We start from the raw sequence: 21363 nt of genomic DNA, 5'->3' as shown, positions 1-21363 counted from the left end.
TGCTGTAAAACTTGAACTGTGCCAACTGGAAAGCTGTCTCTAATATCAGGAGTGTTTGCTGAGTCTTAGGATCATTTTATTATGTTTTTTAACTTGTCAAGTTCTTACATGGCATTGCTAATGCAAGCTTTCTGTAATTGAAAAGATACAAATTATCTTCATTAAAAAACACTTGCTTGGAACTCAAATAGCAACTGTTTTACTCAGTTTTTCTCTTTACTGGTCTCAAAAAAGATCAGCACTCCACAGTACAATGCTTTTCCCTTATTTTATTTACAAACGATCTACAAGGATGAAACACAAGCCAAACAGTCAGTCTCTAAATACACATACTATACGTAAAACTTCTGGCAGGAATTAGCTGGTGATATTTCTGCCTTTGCTGAGCAGTGACAGTAACACACAGTACCTGTAGGCACAAACGACCTGTTACAAAGTAGATCAAGAACTCACTCTCAGGCTTTTGAAGGCCAGGTATTGACTTTATCTGTTTTCTGTTCTTTTCAGTGTAGTGTCCCCTCCCTTTGAAGATTCAGCTGGTTGCAAAAGCTACAGAGCGTGGATTTCCAGCAGCCCGGGGCTCCGTAGCATGTCGGTTCTGGAGCACGAGCTCCCAGCTCTGGAAGAGCTCTGGAAACCCCTCAGGAACCCTGACACCCATTCAGACCCACCAGCCGGGGCTACTGTTCCTGAAGGCTACGCCAAGCAGTACCATCGCAGTCATTACTTGAGGAAAGTTTGAGACTGGGATCCACCACTGCTCCACCTGAAGCACTGAGCACACACGTCCTTTTTCTTTCCTTTCTCTCACAGGTGGCAGCTACTTCACTGAACGATTTTTAACCAAGTCTTTGGGCTGAATGGACTACCCGGATCTCTGATTCTTTTACTGTGGTTATATCCCAAGCAGAGAAATCTTTAACCAACAGCTTATCGGGCCTACCACTAAAAAACCAAAAATTTTAAAAATAGGCCTTTTTGAAATCTAGCACATCTAAACGCAGAGTTGTACAGAGGTAGAAATATTGCTTTGCACAAACTGTTGCACTAATTGAAAATACTGTCTCCCTATTGATATACATGTCATAAATGTTTTTCAAAATTCTCAGAAGAAAAAATATGGACATGAGATGTTTATATCAAAATGTCAGCTTAGCAAAATCTTACATAATGGACCTTTTTATCACTGGTGATCAAGAATTTGGCTTGTACTCCAGAACACAATCATAAGACATCATATTGCCTACTGTTTCTCATGTCAACGTGTCACCTACTGTTGCAAAAGAAGCCAGGAAAAAAGCATATTTTCGGTTGTTTAAAATTGCCCACGTTGTCAGAAACAGCAAACTGCCCAGTCTATTCACAGACTGGCAGGGACCCAGGGCTTGCCATTTTTCAAGTCATAATTGATTACTTTGGCAGACCTCTAGCTACACTGCTATGCTGTCAGCTCAGTGAGGGTACCAAGCCTTGCCTTCTTTATTATTCTTAAAAAATTAATAAAAATAAAAAAGAAAAGCTAATAAATTACCAGAAAAGCTTCAAAGGATGCTGTTGTAGGAAGAACAGCAACCCAAATAAAGAAATCCTGTACAGTGTAATCTGAACACATGATGTCAAACCAGTTTAAGATAAGGCCAATATGGTTTTATCAGCCGCCTCATCCTGGTGGGCTGGTGCGCAACACAACTACAACCCCTAGGATACCCCGTAAAACTCAGAGCAGCTTCATGCTTCTACAAACTACAGTAGTTTGCTATTCTAGAGGACTCTGTGGAACATATACCTTCATGTATTGTATTTTCCTCTTCGGTTGAGTGAAAGAAAAATAAAGGGTACTGTTAGAGAAGGTTCATCTGGCATATAATTAAAAGTACTCAAAAATGATGACTAATACAAAAAATTCAGACATAGTTCCTCCCAAGAATTGTTTTAAATAGATGTCTTGTTACAATAGCAGTGTCCTCTACAGAGGCACTTGTGAACAGAAGAGAAAGGTTAATTTTGCCACATAGATCCTACCATTTCAAAATCTGTATCTGATTATAGAGAGTCTTGTAGTAAATCCATAGAATTATTAGAAGTCAGACTATTAATCTCTTTTTGTCACTGCTCAGGTTAGTTGAGTGTGTGACCTAATCAGCAATGTCACCAATAAACTTCTGAAGTCAGCGCATCACATTCACATCAGTCTAAATTGCCGTGTACGTTAAAATAATAGGTTTTTTGTGCATTGTGTTTTTTGAGTATTTTGCATTTGCATTCCCCATTTTTCTATGTAGTTGTGATTACTAAAACCTTGAAGCAAATCATATGATTCTTGTATGCTGAGGCTGGGGGCTTTTAAGAACAACCAGAGCGTCCTGAGACTTGAAGCTGAGTGCTGAAAACTGGTCGGCAGCGAGCAGCCCTGGCACAGCGCAGCACCACGGCTCCAGGCACCAGCCCCTATGTCCGGACATTCTGACCACAGCTTCATTCAGAGATTCACTTCACTATCCCATTGGGAACTTAGTAACAAATCTGATCATTACATTCAAAGGTAAAAATCAACAAAAACAGTCATAATACTTCACCCTAGGGAAAAAAAAAAATCTATTTACAATGTAATATCATTAAATCGCTTCCCCAAGAATTGTAGCATTTCCAATAAAACTATGTGTACAAATATTTCTTTAAAATAATTATCAGTGATCAAACCCTCAAGCTATTTTACTCATCTCAGTTAGTGCAAGAAGGATTAGAGCAACTACGACATAAAATAAAGCATAGATAGTTACTTAAAAGTTCTTAATGCAAATATCCACATAGGAAAAAATAATGAAAAGTCTGATAATATATTTTGAACTTGCAGGCACATGCTTTTTTATTTTTGGCAAGGGAATTACATTTATGATCCCAGGCTATATTTTCTTTGGCATAAACCATCATAAACAGGGTTAGAAAACATTGTAAAGAAGCCTAGAATGGTGTGATAAAGGGAAATACACTGGTTTATAGCCCAAGCAGTAAAAAGAAAAAAGCCTAAGCCTAGAGATGGTTTGGATCAATCAGTTTAAACCAGGCCCAACAACACCTGCAGAGCACACAGGCTGCTTGGGGCCAAAGCTCAGAGCAGTTCTGGCTGACACCGCTCTGGTCTCTTTTTCTTAATGCTGTGATAATAAGCAAAACACTATTAGAATCCAGAGTATCAGACAGGACAACATTTCACCCACAGCCCTGGGTTGAGTTGCAGAGACTGTTCTATGGCCAAGATGAAACAGATTCATGAATGACACTCATCATTACCTATTCAAAACTCTCCTGTCAGATTTCACTTCATTTGCTCCTGATAAAGGACACAACCTTAATGCTTTATGTGGATCATCGTGCATCAATATTTGTGCAATTAATTCTACCAAGACAAGCCAACAGTTCAAATCTATAAATATTTACTTCTCACCTCATTGACTTTCTGTTTATTCTTTTGGTTTTACCACAAGGGAAGTTTTAACACTCTTTTTCACTGCCTTTGCCTGAGCAGCTTTGCTCGTCATGCTGTACCAAGGTTGAAAGAGCATCACAATTTCACTTGGAGAAGGCTTCTAAGGATAATAAATGCCTTTTCATTGACTTGAATAGCCTAAGCCCTAAGTGTATAACAAGCACATTCCTCTATCTCAACTAGTGTCCTTAACAGCTGATCATTCCTGGAATAAAAAAAGCCTGCAGAAGAAATTTTTCAGAAGTGTTTTGAGCCAGATTTAAAAGAAAGTGGTATCACGCAGCACCTTCAAAACAGTCCTTGGTCCTGGACAAGATAAACTGGAGTCTAATTTCTCCTCAACTATTTATGCAACATCCCAGACTGCATACTGCAAATTCAAGTTAGCTGTTGGCATATATTACAAGGAGAAATTATTGTCAACAAACTACCCTTTGCTCAAAACACGAAGATTAACTCTTCTATTCTGCTGTTTGAGAAAAATTAATTCAATCATCACTGAAACAGATTAATGACTGAAAACTACTACATGTAACAAAAGTCCATCTATACACATACTGGTGTGTTGGGTATGTCCATTCCTTGAGCAATAGGAATTAATTTTAGCAACTTTTGTACTAATAGACTTTTGAATGTTAAGAAGAGATGAAAAACACAGTCACTTCTGCCTGAACTTTCGCATAACTAACAGCTACTGCACAGTGTCCAGAGAATGCATTTACCAAAGATAAGTGTAAAAGTCAGATAGTGAAAAAGAATGTTTATTTTGGTCTAACTATCCTTAGTCTCATTTATCCCATACTCAGCTCTTCCAGAGGTTACATTAAAAACACAAAACCGGCACTGGGTGTTGAAATCCCACTGAAGAACACTGCAAAGGAGAGAAACATACTAACAGAGAAATACAAGAATAATACAAACACTGCCTGTGGAGCACAATCCCCCATAATGGTTGTATAAATGTAGGACACCATTTTTAGATGCAATGAATTCTGCCATAGTTTCTCACTAATGCACTTTGTGTAGCTAAAAGGTACAAATCTTGGTCTAAGTGCACTGACTCTTTAAGAGAGAAGTAGCAAACCATACAAATAACAACATCTGCTTAATAGAATGTTCTAAGCTGAAGACTGAGTATTCATCGCGTGGAAAAAGCATCATTTTGAAATGGTTTCCAGCTTTTAACTGGCAGTTGTGGTTTGGTGTTTTGTTTTTCCTGTTGAACTCCTTTTATTTTGTCATTTCAAAGGGCTCCAAATGGTCACTTTTCTACTGTGATTCACAAGGGAAAAGTGCATGTCTGAATTATGAAGCACAGTGATTCTCTGTACATGTATTACAAGAGGATTTTTTCACTGATTAATTCAAAACTATTGTTTCTGAGCTGCTGATTACAGGAGCTGTCAATTTACAGACCCACTAAAAGGTTTGCCACAAAATTACACATTGCATTCAAAATAAGCCCACACTATGTACTTCTATAAATTAGCATCAATACAGTATCACAGACTGGTTATGTCGCCACTGAAAATTGTATTTGTGAAAGACTTGAAGAAAAAAGTCTAGTGACTACGTGAAGATAAAAGGAAACAATTCATTTTCTTCATCAAATGAAGAACTGAATTATTCCTTTGATCCTACACTCTGATCTTGATCTGTAACACTGAAGTCCTTTGTATCGAGATGCAGAGTTTCAATATAGAAAGCAAAAACATCTACCCGATGTGCATTTCTTGTCTTGGACTACAAGGTATTGCAGCTTACTTTATACATTAAAATTCAGGTAGCCTTACTCTGTTGTAATTCTCTATAACCTGGAAAAAAGGAGAAACAGCATATATAAAAAGTTACCCTATTTTGGAAGGTAAATGTATGAGGTAAAATTGGCTAACATCTTTTGTATCTTCAAATATAGTTTTCAACTTGGAGTTTATCCAGAAATACAAATAAGGCACAACAGAAATAACCTTTTAACTTGATCAAAAGCATAGAAAAAGGTACTGACAGTCTGTCTTCCCATGTGGTCAGTTTATACAAAAATAGTTCTGTCTCTCTGTTTTTCAGTATCTTCTTAGTTTTGATGATCTCACCCTTACTAGCAAATTGATGTATTTTTGGGCTGGTGCTTTAAGCAAAAAATACCGCGCATGCCGCATCTACTTTGTCATATATGCAGGAAGTTGGCAGCAGATAAAAACTTAGGACTGAAATTCCTTGTGACCACTTTTCGCATTTTGTTAAAACACTCAGATAAAGCACTGTTAGAAAAGAGTACAGTGACATAATTCTCCCACTGCTTTAGCTCATGGAGTTTAAATGACACTCTTGTGCAGTTTAGATAATGCAAACTGGAAGAGGTGAATTGGACAACACACATAAAAAAATCTGTAGGCATGACAGAAAATAGGAGATGACATTCACTGATTTCAAGAAGAGAACAGGATGTTCAAACAATCCTTTGACCCACACATTTACCAGTTTAATTTAACAAAAAGAGGGCAAAGAATCATGAATCAATAGCTCAGGCCAGTGATGATGGGTCGAACATGCCCTTCATCTGGAGAAGTCAATTTATAATAAAGGCAGCAGCATAGTTTCTTGTAGACTTTAGAGAAAACACAGAATACGCAAAGAGAAGGTATGCAAGGATAGTGAAACTTCTTCACTGGAAACGAGAGCACTACTTAAAGAACTCAGTTTAATTTACGTTGTACATTAGAAATGAAATAGAAAAGCATGTGAAATGCCAAATATGCAAAGAAATATTTGTATTAAAGCTATCAAGTGAGAGATGGCATTTTATCACAAAAGTGGTATATCAGAAAGCAGAGGAAAGCATTACTAGAAATACAATGAAAATCCAGACTGTGGACATGTTTGGTGTGCACTGCGTGCAGCTGGCAATGCTCACTGGAGTAGCTCTACATCACGTTCACTATTTCAGCTTCTGAGGGTATCTCACACAAAAGCAGCTCGAAAGTTTGTATGCACTTGATGTGGATATGTCACTGTCACCTATACTAAGAGAAAAAAATGGAACCGGGGTAATTATAGGCACAGTTCTTTCATCACAACAATACGCAAATCTGTTTAGGAAAGACAATAAAAGCATAGGAGTAAGTGGAAAATGGATTAAAATACTACATGGATTTGCCAAGCATAGATTTGTCAGTCTTCTAGTGGTAGAATAAAGCAATTTAAAAAAAATAAGATAACCAGATTTTCATGATGGAAATGGAGTCAATCCAATCTCTCTATAATGCAAAGAAAGATCTGGTATTACGTCCCTTGGGAAATAATAAGGTACTGTGCAGAAGGTAGAGAGTGGCTTAAGAACTGTGAGAGAAGCAAGGATGTGCAGAGAAAAGGCAGGAATAAACAGCAGTTTGTACTGAAAGGAGAACTAAGCAGATGAGGATTTGGAGTAAAATTTACTATTAAACCAAATACACTGTATGTTAATATACATATGCCAATGTATACATACCAGTAGAGTGCAATGTTACAGAAGGATATTTTTGCAGTCTATCATGAAGGGATCTAAGACATCACAGAAGACTGCAGTTTGAATAATTCCATCAGATTGTCCTGGTTTTGTTTGGTTGCTTTTGTTTGTTTGTTTTTCTGTGGCATATAACAGCATTTTAATGTAAATTTGTAGTCAGATGTGGTGGGACATTAAAAAAAATAAATTTAAAAAGAAAAAAAAAGAAAAAAATAGGTGAAGAAACCAGAAAAAGAATAACATTGGAAAATAAAAGTATCCACAGCTAATCTGATATAATCAAGTCCTGCTAGCTTTTGGTCATCATAAATCATCAGAGTATTATTACTGAATTATTAATTGTATGTATATATATAAAATTTAAAGTTCTTAGTTAGAAAACTAGATGTGTGTGTGTGTGTCTGTGTGTCTGTCTGGTACCTAGTAAGCATTTTGTTTAGTTTAAGTTATCTTGATTACTATACCACTGCTCATTTTCAATTTACAGAACACCATAGCTGGAAATTCATGAATTTCAAAACATCTACGGTATCCTAGGCTTAGGCAGGGCTTTGGAATTTTACATCCAACTGTTTTCAAGGATTATTCTGTATTACATTTTCTGCATAACAAATTTAGCTAACATCCTTGCACTTCTCTGCTTTCCCTTGATCACGTTATAAAACAACCACAGTAGGTTGAATGCAACTGTAGGAATAAATACGTAAGATTTCCAGCCACCATCTGAGATAAATATTTGCATAATGTTTAGTTAAATCCCACTGAACAGCCTAAGACCTCTTATCACTGTCCAGATGGAATCCTGGATTTAACAAAGTATACACACCTTTGCTGGTATTAATTTACATATTTAGGAAATGTATAGCCAGTTGCCATTCATTTTTTTTTTCTAGAAGTGAAAGGGTACTGAAACGTATAAGAACTATGTTGTGCATCTGTGCATCATTTACCAGAGAGAGATCCTTTAAGATCAGAGACAGTTTCACCTATAGGCAACGTTTAAAACCTATGTGCACTTCATTTTACCGTCTATCACTGTTCAGGTGCAAAATAATTCACACAGTTGGGATATTATAGATTTTAAATCTCTCTGGATGAAAACAGGTTACTGTATTTTTTAAGAAAAACGATCACTACTCAAATGTCAAAAGAAATTGATCTTTGTAAGGTTGAGAGAAGACAACTAGTTTCTTCTGAAACCAATTCTTCTACTTTGCTAAACATCCGGTTACCTAGGTAGTTATGTTATAGCCCCTCAACACTCACTAGATATCCAGCAGTAAAATGCAAGAGCATTTAACTCAAATGGTTATGAAGTCCCAAAAGAAAACGTGACTAATGCCAAATCCATAGTTTGTCCTACCTCCTGCCGGCTTCTGGAGATAACATGTTTCATTTGCCGTGATAACTGACAATCGACAATATAGTGTATGTGTTGGGAAATATCCAAACTCCTCCTTTTATTGGAGCAGTATATTCCACAAGGATAGAAAAAGTATCCTTAATGTTAAAGGAACTGAGGAATTTTATTATTATTATTTTTTTTAATTTCACTCTCATAATAGCTTTCCTTAGTTAAATTCTGCTGGTAGCTGTGGGTGTCTTGATTCCCTACTATAACCAACACTACATACTTCAATGAAAAGTCAGAAAACTAGGCTACTATCAGAGTGCTCTGTACTTTCTATTAATAGCACTTAGAGTACTATTAACAAAAAGAAGAGCTGCAAGAATAGTGAATATTGCAGTATGCCATCACTGCAACAGCTGTTTCAAGAACAATAACTGTCTTTTTAGATTGAACATAGGTAGGGACGGGAAAGAGATAAGAAGGTGACTAAATTTTCATGTAAAACCTTCATAAATATTGCATAGAAAGACGGGGAGGGGTGATTGGATTGGTCTTGAGCCTATTTTCTTTCCTGTAAATATTTGGATACTTGACTGCGCGATCCTAAATGTTCTTAAGACTGCTACACAACTACATAGAGATAGACCACAAGTAGTGATGGCTGATGCCAGCATGAATTAGAATAGCAGGAATTGCTTCTTTTATTATGATCATAAAGCACAGTGCCAAGAACAACACCACTACACAGGAAGGAAAGAGAGAGATCACAGCCAAAGTCTACAGAAATATTGATGAAAGAAGGTTCCCTTTGTAATGCAGAATTCAAAGCTAAAAAAACCAAAAGCTCTGTCCCTCATCAATTTTGCCACCAGATATTTAATGGTATTGGTAGAATTTACGAAAGTACATTTCTGTACCTTTTTTATTATTAATTTAAAAGTTTGTAAAAAAAGTATTTTTGTCACAAGACTTTATTTCTAAATAAGTGAATAGATTTAATGATTCTTCTTAGAGTTCCATCTTTCAAAATTATAACCTACACTACAGTTAAGTGTAATATTCTACAGTAATGACTTAGCAGCATGTCACATCTATCTACCAGTGGTATAAAATCAATCACATAAGATGCAGGGAGGCAAGGACTGAGGTGCTGGACTCTGTTATAAACAGAGCAGCATGACTGACAACAACTGATAATGAGCCTTTCTCAGTACAGCCTGCCCATAGTTTGCATCCTATTTACTCACCTAGGGAAAACACGGAAAAAACAAATTGTCAATTCAGTTTCACCCAGAGGCCAGTCGGTTATATTGTGACCTTGGCCTTATCTAAACATTAAAAAATACTGCAACTCCACGTTTGAGTTCAGTGCTGTAATTAATTATAATATTGTTTCCATGGTTCCAAGTGAAAAAACATCTAAAATTATATCATTACTTCATTTTATAAAAGTTATAGATAGAATATAAGCAATATAGAAATTCATATAGGTATGCATATATGTAAACATACCTAAGTTACAGGAAAGAAGGGTACACAATCGATTAGAGATGTTTTTGGAGTCTCATCTCAGTTTACTCATTGCAGGTACAGTCTAACCTGTTGCAGTTCCCTAGAAGTACATTCTCCAGACAGTACCATCCACGTGAAATCACATCCCTTCTGGCTACCCTCTCAACTAAATGACTTTGTCATTTGAGAAATCTGAAGAACCCTCACTCATTTTTAAAGGCTCTGACTGCTTCATGGTGCCTTTGAAGAGCTGACACACAATCAGCAACAGCTTCATGCAGGATGAGAGAAATGGTTCCCGCTCCCCGCCCCAGGAACCCGGGCTGTGGCTGCAGCATGTGTGCAGATTGCCCACTCCCCAGGGCAAGGCGGCAACTGCGGGCGAAAAAACAGACCACAGAACTGTCCTGACCATAACCCAGTGCTGACCAGCCGGCAATATCCGCACTAGACACACACACTGGAGACAGTAAAGGAGGCAACACAAATATTAGAAGCCATCTAACTGAGGCATGTGAGTTTTCCATGAGTAGGCAAGACTTGAATTCTCCTCAGAAGAGCAGGACATCTTCACGCATATCCCGCTGTCCTCAGAGACTCCTGATGCTACTGCAGCAATTGGTGCCAAGGTCAGGGGCCTCTGCAATGAACGTGCATACTGCAGCACAGCGTGCTTACCTTTAACGAGCGACACTCCTGATCAGTCACAGCTGGAAGCAGTACTTGTGCACTTCCAGGTCATGATGAAATGATGTACATTGATTTTTTTTTCATTTACAGAAGTGAACAGGATATTTTACCGGTGACTTAAAGCAGGTCGAAAACATATATAAGGCTGAGGAAAATGGCTTGAAACCAGACATGATCTGAGGCTTCTCTTACTTGAAATATCTTTTTCCCAAAAGAAAGTTTGGTTTTGGAATATGTAATGGGTAAGAGAAGAAAACAAAGAGAAAGTTTTGTTTCCTGAAAAGCTGTTAAATTCACTGAATGAAGTTACATTTTTATGAGCGAACTATGAGGGGTCTGGATACCTTGAGCAAGAGCAAAATCTCTCCAATCCGATACGGTACAGGTCATCCTGGGCAGTTCAGTTTACATTTCCTCCCACAGATCCACATGTTCAGCTTGGGGTCAGACACAGCTCTCAGCCTGCACTGCCTTGGACATGCCTGGGTTTGTCTGTAGAGGGCTTTCCAGAATTATGATTTGTTCAGAGATGTATTAACTTGCATATGGGACCAGACAAACACAGTGACACTTTGTGCAAGAAGTGAGTTTGCTAGAGGAGCTGTACGGATGTATTGCCACAGTGCTTCCCACACTGCTAACGAGCCCTCACATCAGTAACCTGGCCTCATTCTCTGCTTTCTGTACATTCTTAGAACCTTTAAAGTGCAGTCTGGATAACATGCATGCCGCTAAACTGTTTATGGCTTCCCTGTTATTTAAACAAACAAACAAACAATGCATGAAACCTTTCTACTAGAGACACTGACTGATCCCTGTGAGAACTGATTTCATATGACTAGAATCAATCATTTATGTGCCCTTACCATGTATCATTTACTTCCCTACCCTCTACCTGTGGAACTTAAGGCCTGATCTCTTCTCAAACAGGTGTTACATTTTCATTTGGTGCTATGAGCAACCTCAGAGCAACTGACACTGAAAATTTCGATATTACACATTGTGTCTTTTCATGTTCAACATTAAAATATATTTTTGGACACTCAACAACTTATTGTTTAAATTAATCATGGGCACACACCAACATCCATTTTTTCCATTTGTCCGACTGAGCTGAACTTCCTTTGTGGATATGTGCTAATGGAAACAAACGATATAATCCACAATGAATAATTTTGCTCTGCTCAAGATGTGAAAGCAATAATAAAATAGTAAACACAAGGTAGCAGTCTTCCCTGTAAATGTTACAACTGCTTTCTTTGTCATGACAACAGATACTTATCTGCTGCCTACTTTTCATTGATATGCAGCATAAGTAAGTGAAAGTGTCTTTCCTTTCTAAAACAAAATTTTCCAGATTTAACAATTCATACCGAACTATGGAAGACAACTTTAACTGTGTGTATCAGCATTGCTGATCGGCAGGTTAAATGAACTTAATTTAAAATTCTCCTCCACCTGTCACACGTACATGATGCAGACTTAGGACTTTCAGAGTCAAGTTGATCCAAGTGTGATTCAGACCTAATCTATATCTAGTTTTATACCCAGAGTTAGGTAGAAAAGGACCTTCTCAGAGTACAAGTGTATACAAGGTGAATTAAATAACACTATAAAAAACATTAAAAACAAGCTCAGAAACTTCCTTACTGCTTCACAAAGACTGTAGGAAAGAAATGTTGTTTGTAATCAACATGATCTTACTGATGGTTCCCATGCTGGAGAACTCTTCAAAAATATTTTAAAATAGCAAGCATGATGAACTTTAATGTCTTTTAGTAACCTAAATATTGCTGAGAGACACCTTCACGTTCTTAACACCACACCAGTCTTTGTTCAAAGGGTATCTAGATATCCAGACCTCACAGTCATTTAAGACCATGCTGCACCCCTGAAATTCAAAACACACATTTCCAGGTTTTAAACAAGTGCTTGTGGGTCAGCTGCTTCTGTCCATGCTCTTTGCTTAAACTGTAATAGAGACTAATTAGTGAAGGCAAATAGAAATGGGCAAGTGGGAGCAATAATTTTTTTAATCACCACCGTTACATTTATGACAGTTCGTTGACTTATGCCCAAAGATCTGCCTCTTAAACCGACAGTGCCAAGAGAGCTCTGGCATCTTCCTGAACTCAATCCCTTCAAGCACAGACTGGCCTGACAACTCCCTTCCTGAAGATGACAGTCACTAGCTATTGACTTCCCTCCTTTTCATGCTCCCCAAGCAGAACTTGAACACTGCTGCCAGAAATTATCACTGAAGTTCTCACTTCACAAAAGAAACAAATAATCATTTTCAGCCATATGTATTTACTGTCTGATTCACCACCTACAGACTATTTTAAATCAAAGTGTATATAACCGTGGACAAGGGAAAAGTGCTACATAATGTCTGGCCAAAAAATTCCTCTTCCCCTCTCTCTTTCATTTTTTTCTTTTTCAATATCAAACAATTATTCATATTTAAATAAACCAGGCTACTACCCCAATTATTAGGATCCAAATCATTTACATTCAAGTTGTACTTATAAACTAACAAGTCTTTAAGACAAGAATTTTGCAAAAAAGAATTTAAGTGTTAAAAAATGTTTTTGAATAATAAGGCATGCTCTACTTATTCTATTTAAAATGCTTCATGAAACTGCTTAATATTCACAATAAAGCAGACAGAAATAAAACCAAGTGGTTTGTTTTTGAGCATGGATAAAGGGAGGAAAGGTTGCTGAGGGAAGGGGAATAAGAGAAAAGTAATCTATGGCAACTAACGAAAACTGATTCATATTCGCAGTCTGAGAAAATAATCAGAAAGAAACTGAAATAAGATTGTTTGACCTCTGTATCAGTCATAGCATATGCTTTAAAGAGAAAAAAAATGAATGCTACCTTTCATTGCTTTAATGTGTCCAGAGAGAAGATGTATGAGATACATTTCTGAGGTTGAATTTTTCACCAACAGTTTGACAAATTAAACAATCATGGAGATATAAGATTTCCAAGATCTTGGGAAGAATTCTCCATGAGTGATATATTGTTTTCATTAGAGTTTCAAAAAGCAGTTTTATGTACAAAAATACATGCTTAAGGAGAAGAAGAAAAGGAAAATGTTATATAAGGGTTTTTCCCTCTGCCTACGAAGTGAAGTAATATACCTTTCACAAGTTCGCTAAAAACTGGGTTGAGTTCAGAGAGAACAACCTCCAGGAAGTTATTCTTTCAAGTTGTAGTTTCAACAGTGTGGTACAGGGTGATATGTGATATTCTTAGAGATTAGAAACAAAATTTTGAGCTTCCACTTTCTTGAGCTTTTTCTCATGTATCATTTAAGATGATGTCACTGTGACATAATAGCCAAAAATGACTACACAAAAATATTAATGTGTCTCTCTGAGTGTGTGCCAAGGAAAATAACTTTTCATGTAATGCGAGATGATTGTCTAATGTAGTTTGTACAAAACAGTTGTACTGGCTGAGCAACTGCTTCGAATCCAGGAGCGAGAACAATACTGAGAAACCCATAGTAAATCAACAAGTTGAATATTTTAGTACCCCAGTAGCATAATGTGAATAATTGATTGATTTGTGTTTATTCTCCTAGCTAACCTACAAATACATAACCACTCCAAGCACTGGGAGGTAGATAGAAGGTGAAAGACTCTTCTCTCATTCCCAAATGTGTGAGGTTTGTTTATTTGTTGTGGTGGTGGGTTTGCACTCACAGCAGCCGCCACTCCAGCCCTCCTGGGGCTGCACTGCCAGGGTCTGCTGCCAGAGATCTGAAGATCTTACACCCTAAAATAGCCATAACTGTAACAGACACTAGAACTACTTTTATACATTTCTGTTTTCATTTGTTTCATGTTTTGCTTTTTACTTTTCTTTTAAAACTAAATGTTTTATCAGCTGAATTAATGTCTTCAGGCAATGGATGTTATAAAAAATCTGGAGAGATCTTGGTCCAAATACAATTGTTTTTCAGCAAACATCTTTATAATCTATTTCGCATAACAACTTAATAAATTATATGGCTTAGACCTTACCAAGTTTATTAATGAGTTTGTAATTATGCAGATTATGGGTGCAATATTAAAATACTTAAGAAGAAACATTACTTTTATAGTTACAGTCAAATACGAGTCTCCAGCAGAAAACATGGTTACCCTGTACCACCCCTGCATTCAGCTCTTATCACGTAAGTGCTCTAATCCATGATCTGATCCTATGAGAGTCATATCGATAGATACGCTCTTTGGCTGCTTAATGAGGCTTGCATAATTGGAGGCAAAGAGAATCTTAATGAAGAGGAAAGAATTATTACCTTCAACACACTATTTACCTTCTCACTCCTCCTACGACGCGAGGTGCTCGATTCTGCACATTTTTAGGAAGAATTACATGGTTAAGAACAGAGCTGCTGTTCTTTTGGATCAGCAACTTCCCAGCAGATAAACCAAGTCCGGTTTTAGTTTCACAGACCCTCACTCTGACAGTAAGGTATTTGCTTGTGCCCTAACTATATTCTCATTTCTATACGTTTAAATCACTTCATTTTGCATTTATTCCTAACCTTCAATCTCTGACAGTTTAGTGTGATACCTTTGTAAAGCTCCTTATAGCTGTTAAATAAGGAGCATTAGAACTATGAAAAACCTGATTTGTCAGTCTACATCAACTTTTAAACACTCTCCAGACTGGTTCAGTGAGAGGGACGAAAATCACCTGTTTACCCCCTAGTTTCCCTCTGGTATATCCAAATCAGAACAAGGTCATCACTGACGTCTAGAGAGAATATCCCAGTGACAGTGTGACTCACGGAGATACCTGCACTGAAGATATCTTCCACACATTAAATCAGCCCTAATGCATTCTTTCATCACTCTAAGATGATGAATATTCTCTTAGGAATTTGAATGTCACTGTCAAGTAAATAATGATAAAATTGCAGGTACATTTAGAGTATCACAAATACATAGCTTCAGAGCTAAGACATTGTGTTTGCGTTCTACACAATATCACATCATCATTAGCATTCTCCTGCACAACTCAGGCAAATACCACCCAGAAGTTGTACACAAAATACAAAACAATGTCAAGGTTCCCCACAATTCTACAAATAATTTTTTATAATTCATTTTTCTACAGTTACTGACTTTAACACTCATGGCTTATAACGTTTATAACAGGTGCTCATAGCACAAAATTCCTTTATACCAAATATACGTAAAATGAGAAGTTTTGGAGGGATCACTTCTATTTGGTGCTTTCAAGCAATTAGAGTACAAAACACCTGTGGAAGGGCCATATACTCCGGTACATGCAACAGCTGTTTATCTAGGATGTAAATGCTGAGTAATAATGCTACGGGGAAGAAAAAAAATCTAAAAGAAAAGATTCATTCTCAAAAAAAAGTACGAAAAATACTATTTCTTGTATAAGGTGGATTTTCTATTCTCTTTATATTTGAGATAAGTTCTGTAATGGAATGATGTTTCTGTGCATGTTGTATAACGCCCCAGAGTTATTGCTGAAGTGATCTCCTCAGAGATATCTGAATGTTCTCTGCTTCTCCAGTCAATTGCAGTTCTGATGTTCCACACCGTTACCCCACTTGGATTTCATTAACATCTAATTTACAAGCATAAACCATGTAAATGATTGGAGCAGATGCAGAAAAATAATTACAATTTGGGTTGAAGTCTTCATTTCCCAACCTAATTCAGTAACAACAAAATCCTCTCTCTAAAGAGTAGACAGGAAGACTTCATGCACAAACTCAGCCCTGGGCATTCAATTTCTGGAAACAGCTCATGAACAGAGGAGTAATGTCCCAAATTATGAACTCAGCAATGTGGGACATGGTTCTCCACATAAGGATTGCAGTGATAAAATAATTACAAAATGGGAAATTCTTAATATCTCCAATTAAGAATTTTCTCAAGTGTTTTAGCTTTAAAGTACACAACATTTAACTTCAAGGGAAGTTTTGTGGGTGTTGAAGATATTATCCACTAGGTCCTACCTTCATCTACAGATCTAGAAGATCCATCTCCTTTTGAGGTACCTTTGCTCAAAAACTTAAGCTCACTTATCTTATAAAACACAGCACAGAGTACAGAGACTTTTGCTGATGGAAACTGGCAAAGAATGAACAGTATTACCTCCCAAGGAGTTTAATTCTGATCTCTGGAACCACTCTCAAACAACACCCAGAGGCATACACTTCGGTGGTAGAACAACTGCTGCCTCATCTATTACAACCTCCTTCCAGCAATATGCCTGAACTGTTTTAATATCAAAACTATATTAACATTTATTGTATTCACCTCACATTTCTACCATGTCCGTTTTTTTTCTGCTATCACATTTTGTACTAGTGCATATCTATCACTAAGTTGTACTAACATGGTGCCATAGTTCACTTTGGCAGCAGAGGAGCTTGTGAGTTCCAGTCATGTCAGAGATGCTGCTGCTCTCACTCCACGACAAACAAACTGAAGCAACTATGAGACAAATAAACAGTATGTGAAGAGTGGGAATTTGATAGCTATGCAAATGCTGCAGAAGTAGGCCATACCGTCCACAGTTCAAGTTGTGCTGCAGTAGATTACTTTGAAAAAAATAGAAACGGTCATTGATGATTAGTTTCCTGAAAGAACAGAATTAAACTAGCAAAAGGATTAAAAATTGTTATTATATTCAAAAGCTGTTCTACATTTGCTCTGTATTTGTGTATTGATTTCCTTTATTAATTCCTGTGCCGTGGTTGCACTCAGCATGTTCGTGTCCCATGCTCAACAAAAACTGATAATCAATACCATGACACTTTTTTGAGGACAGTGAAGAAACGCTGGGATTATGAACATTTGCTACAAACTATCCATGATCAATTCATAAATTTTAAAACTTAACCCAGGAGAATAATGTCCTGCTTATGATTATTTCACAGACAGAATTGTTCTTTATTATACATTACCTGTTTAATCCTAATAATAGTGACTTCTCTCTATTTTTAAAATTGAAGTGAAAATTAAATATTCAATATTTTCTATTTCACAAATATAATTACTAACAGAACAGACTATGAACAGCATCTCATACTATCAAAGTTCTTGAGAGCGATACACAAAACTCCTCACATTTTTCAGAAAACACATTTTGAACCTTAAAAATATCTCAGGTTAGTTCAGGATAAGCAATGTAAGAAACAAAAGGAATGAAGAAGAAGAAAGGATATGGGTAACACATCTGCACACTGGAAAGCCGGAGTCTGCACCTGCAAAATCTATTGTTCCAAGATAATCAGTACCTGCAGGACATGTTGTGTATGTTGCTTGAAACCAGTTTAACCTTTCTAAGGAAACACAAAACCCACATAATTCTAGTATGTCAGTGAGTGTTGGCTGCTTAGCGGTTTCAGCAGTTTAAAGAGAATTTCACAGGTCAATGAATTAAAGCTGACACCATTCCTAAGAGCAATTTGAAAAAAAAATGACTCCTGAAGCAAAGAATTATTGAAACTTGCCTTTTCCAGATTAGTATTTTATTTCTGTAACTTGTGGGACATGGCCCAGTGACACGCTATGTGTGAGATAACTGGCCAACATGCAGCAGGGTAATGTGCCTATACACCTAGCATGCTCACGTGGAAAAGCAGGGACTAGGACTTTGGAAAAGCAGAAATTTATAATTCACACTGATACCACAGAACCTACAAAGAGCAGAATTGCTTGGTCTCACACACTTGAGCCACACGTTACACTTTGTTTGATGGAGATAGATTTAACTGCGACATCATGGGAAGAAACCAGAACAAGCGCAGCCAGCAGCAAATAAAGAGGGACAAAGAGTCAGAGAATTCGAACTCTTAAACATGACCCGTGATCAACATAAGTATATGAAACACTACTCTAAACAGTACACTTGAGGAGAAGAATGGAAGAACCCTGGCACATCAACTCTCTTCCATGACCCTGAGAACCTGTAGCACAGAAGAGAACTTACTTGGGCCATGTGACATCTACAGATTTTATTCAAAGATGGCCTTGAATCCCAAGCATTCTACATCTGAGAAAAGGGAGGTAATCTCTCTTTGTCCAATGGAATATATTTTCTGTTATTTATGCAAATCTTCCATGCATAAAACACAGCATGAAGGTGCTTGGGTGAAAATTTAAAAAGTGCAAAATGGGAGCTGACATTGTAGGCTGATTGGGTGCTGAAGTCAGTATTTTGAATGTTCCATATTTTTTATTAAAAAAAATAACAGTAGGAAGGAAAGCTATCACCTGTTGGCTACCAGCATGTTAGTGTGTATATTTCAGAAGCTTTTCTCTTAAGTTAGAAGTAGTACACATACACAAAAACTCTTGAACACTTTCACAGGCTGTGAAAATCGGTTCCCAACTTGGCGTTGTCTTTAAATTGAAGAGCATTTTATATCAGCTCAAAAATATGCAATGATACCATTTCATGAATCCTTAAACAGAAACTCTAATTATCCTGTATTGATTATATCATTGCTTTCGACTTCCTACTGTATTTTCTCTTGCCTTTATCTCTCTTCCCTAGTGACTTTCACACATCCATATTCCTTTTGCTTTACCTCCCGACATCAGCTACCTATTTTTGTAGTGATTTAATGCAGAATATTCTCTTGTTCATGTAATCATACGTATTACTTCAATAAATACTTCTGTTGATCCTACTGCATGTCCCTAATGCTCCTGGGCATCTGGTGGATAACAGTGAGGTTCACAGCCGTGCAGAACTCCCTCAGACATTGCTGACAAGAGCAGGGTGCTGGGAGACTGAACAGCCAACTCACCCCGCCAGAGCTGTCAACATTTGCGAGAGCTGCCTGGATAGGGGGTCAAGCAGGGAAAGGTAGGGGACTAGAGAGCAAAGGATCCTCACGGAGAAAAAAACTAAGTTCATTCCCTTTTGCTTCTATTTTCTTGAGTTTGTTCATTTGCTATAAAACTAATGGAGAGTCTGAATGAAGGACGTTACTTGCACATCTTAATTCTTCACTTCTGGAGTTGGACTGAATTCTGCTGCACTGACAGCACATTGAAATCATCTGGCAATGTGATTTTTTTTTATTTAAAAAAATGGAATATCTACATGCTACTTTTGATATAAAGAATTTCATTATTGATAATGTATTTGAATTTATCCTACGTATACATTATTTTAATTTATAAATTTTGCAGAATCAGAGAATAATTTGGGTTGGAAGGGACCTCCTGCTCAAGGCCTTCTCAACTAGATCAGTCTGCTCAGGGCTTAGTCTGGTCAAGTTTTGAAAAGCTCTGAGGTTGAAGATCCTGCAAAGCTGTTGAACAGATCTCCCCTTTTTAATCATGCTCATGATGAAAATGTTCTTACATTTAACTAGAATTATATCGCAATTCATGATCTGTGCCTCTCATCATCCTTTCATTCAGCAACTCCAGGACTATCATTTTATCTTTTCTCTCCACTCCCATCGAACAGTATAGACAGCATTCATACCTCCTCCTCTTAAGTCTTCAGCCTTAAACTCAGCACTCTCATTTTCTCCTTGCACCACGTGTGCTCCAGCTTCTTCATAAAGACACAAAACCTCATTAACCCCTGAGTGACACTGCCCATAACTGGCTACCAGTTGGATTTCCACTTCTGATCACAACCCTTTGAACCCAGCCAATTTTCCTCCTGTCTCTTCCATCCACTTAAACAGTCCACATCTCTCCAAATTGGCTAAGCTTGCTATGGAAGACCATGTTGAAGCCCTACTGAAGTCGAATTATTTAACAATGACCCTTCACGAGACTGTCTTTAGTACATCCATGTCTTCCTTGTCCTAGGGGAACCGAACTGGACACAGCCCTCCTGTTGGGGTCTCACAAGTGTGAAATAGAGGAGGAGGATCAGCCCTCTGGAGCTGCTGGCTGCACTATTGGTAATGCAGCACAGTATGGGGTTGGCTTTCCTCGCTCCAATAATATCTCTGTTGTATTATAAGATCTCACATAGCCTCGCCGGGAAGACTTCCCGCTGAGCATAAAAGACTCAACTATTCTCTCGTAGCATTGCTATAGCAATCAGTTTGTTTGATTTTGGCAGTTCTGAATATTACAAGAGATGGAGAAATGTCAGTAATCCAAAACGAAATCGTGGGTAGAGGAGACAATGAATGCGGCATAATAACATGGAACTTATTTTTATATATGATTCAAAACATATGATTGAATTACTTTTGGTATGACAAGTAAAAAATGAGAATGATCCTGAAAACTATTCTGTGACTGAATGTAATAACTTCTATTGTCTCAGATACCAGTTACTTGACTAGAGTCTATCATAATTGTTTTGTCAGAAACTGTTCAGTTTCCAGTTAATCCTTGTATTGCTTTTTCCCTTCCATATTGTATCAATTTGCTGCAATATTTTGGGGGATGCACTTAAGTACTGTGCTAGAGTGCAGGTGATTTGCATGAGATCCATTCTCTGCTAAAGGCTCAGTTGCTCCATGGATATATGCAGATTATTTTGCTATCTGATATAAAACAGATCTTTGCAATATTATTGCATCGTTAGCATCTATGCAACATTTGATCCCCTTTGTTTTCACAATGACTTCGTCAAAAGAAAATAATTCAAGATGTTTTCAGTGATTCTGAGTTGCAAAAATGCAAGTATTTCTAATTTTCACAAAATGGAACATCTATCAGTTCAAATCATTGTGGCAACTGGTGCAATCAATTCATATAAACAACCTAAATTATTTAAGTCAATAAAACAGCTATGTGGTCTACTTTTTTTAATTTCAAAATTTCA

The sequence above is a fragment of the Patagioenas fasciata genome, chromosome 14, assembly GCF_037038585.1.
Source record: "Patagioenas fasciata isolate bPatFas1 chromosome 14, bPatFas1.hap1, whole genome shotgun sequence".
NCBI lineage: Eukaryota > Metazoa > Chordata > Aves > Columbiformes > Columbidae > Patagioenas > Patagioenas fasciata.
This window is presented reverse-complemented; position numbering follows the sequence as displayed.